Source organism: Chrysemys picta, chromosome 2, assembly GCF_011386835.1.
Source record: "Chrysemys picta bellii isolate R12L10 chromosome 2, ASM1138683v2, whole genome shotgun sequence".
NCBI classification, from domain to species: domain Eukaryota; kingdom Metazoa; phylum Chordata; order Testudines; family Emydidae; genus Chrysemys; species Chrysemys picta.
The window spans coordinates 277379855-277385854 of NC_088792.1; the positions used below are offsets into that span (position 1 = coordinate 277379855).

At 43.9% G+C, this 6000-nt stretch overlaps 1 long non-coding RNA gene across 1 annotated transcript in view; it reads right to left on the reverse strand.

Annotated features, from left to right (window-relative positions):
• Window positions 1-5238, reverse strand: part of LOC112059114 (uncharacterized) — a 32127-nt gene extending 26889 nt beyond the window's left edge. Inside the window, exon 1 of the long non-coding RNA XR_002888340.3 lies at window positions 4707-5238. This is a non-coding gene — a long non-coding RNA (uncharacterized LOC112059114). The remainder of the gene's footprint in view (window positions 1-4706) is intronic.
• Between the last annotated feature and the right edge of the window lie 762 nt (window positions 5239-6000).

Consider the following 6000-nt stretch of genomic DNA (forward strand, 5'->3'; position numbering starts at 1 on the left):
TCTCTAAATTTTCCCCACTATCCCTTTATATTTCTGTTGGCTACAGAGTAAATGGACTCCTGGTAATAGGACTTGTTGAAATAGGACATCCAGTGAACTTTGTAGAAAGACAGGTTTTCAAATGAGGGAGAAACCATGTCCTTTATAGATGGAGAACTGAGGCATACATAGTTAAAGTGACATGGTCACACAGGGATTCTGTGTCAGAGCTAAGAATTGACCCTAGATCTCCAGCCACTTAACCACGAGACTATCCTGCCTGGCTTCTGAACAGCTTGACACTTAAATGAGTTTGCAATGCCTCTGGTCCCCTCTCCAAATCATTTCTTATTGAAAACTGTATTTTATTTTCATTTTCCTTTGCTACTCCTTTCCCTGCTTGGAGATTTTTTGATTCTCTGCTCACCGACTGCACAATCAGCCATAAGGACGGAAAGAAGAAAAAAGTGATTACACATCCATTCTACGCGCGCCCTCACTCCAAGCTGAAATTATCCTGTTCGGTGAGGCACAGGTGGTGATTTTCCTAACTTGATTTGGTCATTAAAAATCCTCTAGTTGCTTCAATACTTTCTCCCCGAGGCCCCCATCAGCACTCTCCTCTCCAGTGATTAGAATACAGCCGACTGGCCTTCTGAACTTATTACAACCCTTTTTCTAATGATCTCATAATGACTGTCAGGCTGAGCCGAGCAACCTGACAGATAATGATGTCAATTATGCAAAACAGAAATGATGGCTTCAGACCTAATCTACTGTATTTGCACCCAGGAAGGAAAAAAAAGGCTTATTTATAGTTTCACTTATCAACTGTGTCATATTTAAAAATGTTGGTAAAAGTTAATAAAGGAGGGGGGAAATACATAAAAAGGTATTGGTAGCAGGGCCCTGGATGAAGTGCTCCTAAAGTCTCAGATGCTTAAAGGAGGTTTTTCATAAATTTTTAGTAGTATGTAGCACCTCTGCTGCGCCAGGGGAATTCACAATTTCACTCACTGCTTTTCTGATTGGGATCCTCTAGGAATTGCTAAATATTTCAGAAAGGCAAAGGGCCAGCGGTGGTGCATTTGGTTTCAAGGCATAAATATTCTTAACTGTACTTAGCGAACTGCTAATCCACTGAGAGGCTGTGGGAGGGTGTTTATTTTTCTGATGCCTCCTGACACTTGGCAGTTTCAGCTTTCTCAGGACTGTGAACAGTTTCTTCAGCTCCGTGCAAAGTTTTAACCCCCACCCAGCCCAGATGAGTTTCAGCTTGAGTTTTTGGTTTAAATATATGCAAGATCTCAAAGAGAAACAAATGCAAACTGTTTAGTTTTCAGTGCAAATTTTCAAAATGGCCCACTTTTGATCGTTCTACCCACTGACCACCCTGCTTTAAAAAAACAAAAAACAAAACAAAAACAAAACATGGGGGGAGGGATAGTTCAGTGGTTTGCGCATTGGCCTGCTAAACCCAGGGTTGTGAGTTCAATCCTTGAGGGGGCCACTTGGGGATCTGGGGCAAAATCAGTACTTGGTCCTGCTAGTGAAGGCAGGGGCTGGACTCAATGACCTTTCAAGGTCCCTTCCAGTTCTAGGAGATGGGATGTTTCCATTAATTATAACAAAAGGCCTTGTTCTGAGTTTGCAACCAAGCCCTTACCTGAGTACATGTTCTCTCCCCAGACAGAAAGTTCTTATTTAGGCCTCAGCGTGTCCTGGGTTCCCTACGCACCTGAAGCTCCCACTGAAGTCAATGTAGTTGCACAAAGTATGCAGGCTTGGGCCCATGGTTGTATGTGGTGCTTTACAGGCTGAAAGTGAGAGCAAGCTCTGCCAAGGAACTGCAGTTTAATATAAACAAACAACACAATGGGTGGAGAGAGCAGCAAGCGGGTGAAGGGATGGAGGGAAGAGATGCAAGCAGTGAGGGGGCAGAAACATGCAGGGGGACCCTTTTATTTTTATTTTAGATATTTCAGGAATTGTGCGGGGACAAATTCAGTCCTGGCCAAGGCAGATGCAACTTCCATTGGGATTTAAACCTGCTGATGCCCTGTCTGAGTCTGACTCTAGATAGTAATCCTCCAGATGAACATGTCACACCAGCCTTTATAAATTAAAACGACTGTGGCCATAAGCGGGAGAGCGCGCCTGGAATCAATAGGACTGATTGCATAGTAAGGTACTGCTCTGTAGGCCTGATCCATTACTCACTGAAATCAATGGAAAGACTCCTGTTGACTTCATTGGGCATTAGATCAAGCCATTTGTGAATAAAGGTGGCAGAGACATGCTCTAAAGTATCATAAAGCTCGTAAAGTGTGGGAGGCAGAACCTTCTCCAAGGGTAAAGAATGAACTCCCCCAGGAACTCAGAACTATCACAAACCTCAGTACTTTCCTCTCCACTGCAAGGCATGTTGCGTTGACATGCCTTCTCTAATATAAACACATAGCAACCGGTATATTTAACATAACTCCCATTTCCTCTTCCCCCAAAATCCAAACCAAGACATTCCACTTCACATGCTTCTCCCTCTGGGCAGAGGAGGAGAGAACAAACCACACATGAAAAATGTGTAGTTATGTCGCTTAATGCACAGTTGGAGGAGGCACAGATATTACAGTGAGGAGTGGAGTATAAAAACCTACATGGAATAGACTAGAATAGAAGAGAATTTTGGCTTTATTATTTTCCCCACAATATGGAAAAAAAAAACAGGTGCTTTTATCCTGACTCCAGGACCAAGTAAGCCTTAACAAAATCAATGTACTAACCCTTTGCTTTATTAACAATGCACTTTTTCAGCTAGACATTTGATTGCCTTAAGAGAGATACTGCTTATAGCAGCATTTTAAGTGTAACTGCAAAGACCTTGCACCTCCCAACAGAGAGAGATGGCAAGAAACCTGACACAGGGTGGAATCAGAGAAAGCAGAACAAGGAAAAATCCATTGTTGTCTAATTGCCAGTGCAGGATTGTTCCCTACATTATATACAATACTTTGATCAACCCGGGTTTAAGAAACCCAAATGAGCTGGTTTCCATCATAGACAATCATCAGTTTGGGTAGATTTTTTTCTTGCTGTTGAGCCTAACTTCTCCTCACCTCAGCTTCATACCATTTTGCCCTTAATACTATTTTTTTGTTTTTAGACGGTGTTGAGAACCTTCTAACACATGGGGATGTTTATCGGGCAATGAAGCAGTGTAATGCAGTAAAAAGGACTTTGGGACTGGGAGCCTGGACATTTGTATGACTGGCTCTGCCTTGCTGGGTGAATGTGGGCATGCCACACAACCTCTCCATGCCTCCATTTCATTATTCGTAAACTGGAAAAGAGGATACTTTACCACCTTTGTACACATCTCTGGATGAAAAGTGCTGTATAAGTCTCAAGTATTATTTAGCCAAATTATATAGTTAGTTCAGTCTATCTTCCTTTATAAATCAATACCTCCAGATCCTTAATCATTTGTTGTTTTTCTCCAAATTCTACAAGGTTAACAATTTTCTGGTACTGAGGTGCCCAGCAGAGAGCACAGGATTCTATTTGTCTTTTGACTATTGATGCTTAGATTGACTATCAACTTCCTGTTCCATGTCGCTAGGTCTGCAGCCCATAATTTCATTGCCTTTTTTGTTCTGTCATATTGTATGCTCATGTCTAATCTGCTGCCCATTACCATCTCTAGGTCTCTTACTACAATGAGTAACCCGACTCATAATAGTCTTGTTTGGGTTCCTATTCTTTACTCCAGTGCGTTTTCTATATATTTGCAGATCTCTGATTATTAAGAAGCAACTAAGCATTGCAGAGATGAATGCAATTTGACAATTACGTCAATTGAATATAGTGAAGAGATATTGAAAGTCTGGCAACTACAATAGCACCAGAATGACAAGGCATGGAGTGTACGGTAACTATAGTAGAACCAGAAAGTCTTAGGGAACTAGATATCTAATTTCTGTTTAGTGTTTAATTAAATAGTTTGATAATAACACCTCTTGCTGGGGGGTGTGGGAAGGGAGAATTGACATTGTAGGGAGTAAGTACGACCAAGGATATATCTGTAACACCAACACTTTTATTTTCTCTACATGCAGTTACATCCTTGTTTGATGGACAGCGGAATTACTCATTCTATCCAGAGAGAAAGCTATATAGCAAGAGTTATTAAAGAGTAGCAGGGGAAAGGGATATTACACATTGAATGTGTCCGACATTCTGATATTGTTGGGGGGAAAGGAAAGCAAAACCGGCGCTTCCAGCTGCGATAACGTGCCAGTGCAGCCACTCAAACCACTCCTTTTCAAATTTTATTTCCAACTGGAATACTTTTTTCTTTATCAAGGCTACAGAAAGGGATTAGTTCTCTCACACGCCATCATTTCTATCAGGTTTAGGAACAGCCTGATCCCTCTCAGAAAACATTACCAGTTGCAAACAGTTGTTTTTCATATTGCTTAAAACTCTGAGATTACTTATTATTACTGACTATTAATATTATATTGGCACTGCAGTAGCACCAAGAACTCCCATCCTGCCAGGTGCTGTACGACCATATTGCAAAGTCACAGACCCAACCTTATAGATTTTGCAATCTCCATATAAGACAACAGGTGGGTGTGCCAAACAGACGGTGGGAGCACAAGGGAATGGGGAGACAGTGATGATCAGTAAGGCTATGTTTATGTCACAGAGGTCATGGAAGTTACCTGAATTCCAGAGACATCCATGGCATTCTCTACTTCAGGCCCAGGGGTTGCAGCTGGCAGCCAGCGTGGCCCTGGCATGGTTCCAGCAACAGGCGACAGCAGCCACAGAGGACTCCCTGCAAGGTTCCAGTGACAGGTGACAGACTTCTGAGGGGGCCCTCCTCAGGGTTCCAGCGACAGGCAACAGCCTCGTGTGGGGGAATGGGAAGGGGGGGAGGGGGATGCCTCAGGCAAGCAGCTGGGGGTGTCCCATTTTCTCTTTGGGAAATATGGTCACCCTGCAGGTCCCAGCTGCCGTGGGCGGGAGGTAGAGCAGCTCCCCTACAGCTTCCAGCTGCTGTGGGCAGAGGGGGAACGGACCCCGCAGCTCCCAGTCACCACGGTGGCAGGGGAGCTCATGGAGCCGCAGCAGCAAAAGTCACAGACAGGTCACAGCTTCTGAGAATTTTTGTTTATTGCCCATGACTTGTCCGTGTCTTTCACTAAAAATAACCCTGACAAATTCTTAGCCTTAGTGATCAGTGTGATAGGCACCAGTCACAGCACACCAGCTGCCTATGCATAGGTGAGAGTTTTATAGAGGAGAGAGAGAGGAATTTAAGGAGAGATATGAAGAAGGGATCAAGTTTGTTCTGTGTTGCCAAGTCACATGACAGTGGGAGAAGGGCATAGGGAAACCTTCCTATCAGCTACACAATGGGAGGTCAAGATTCCTACCTAGAGCTCAACAGACACCCTGGGAAAGTGACTGGCTAATGTACCATAGCCACAAGAGGGGGCATGGGTTGCTGGCTAAGGGGCAGGGTGAGTTGACATCAGTGGGAGTCGTGGGTGCTCAGCATTTCTCAGAGAGAGAGGATTTACCCCTATAGGGCAGTAAAAGTTAGCAAACACCTTTCCTAGCAGAAACCTCAAACGTCTGGATTTTCATGCTCCTTTCCTCTTAAAGATACAATGCTGCATTCAGAAGGCACTTGTATGATTTGATCCTTTGATCATTAAAGGAGCCCCTCACTCAAAGTGCCACTTTGGCCTGGAATGCTGAGGCCTTTGGGACCCAAGAAGCTGCTGCCTGATTTTGGAGACCTATGAACATAAAGGAGCGTCTCAGATTTCATCTAAAAATTCTTTGGGGGTATATGTTTGCACAGCTCCCACCACTAGGGGTCCCGATCCTCACTGGGTCTCTGGGTGCTATTATGCTACATGGCCCACCCTACAGGCACCCAGGCTGATCTTTGGGACTGGGAAACTAATTCCTTAGTTCTGGGTGGGCCTTGATATAATTTGTGGC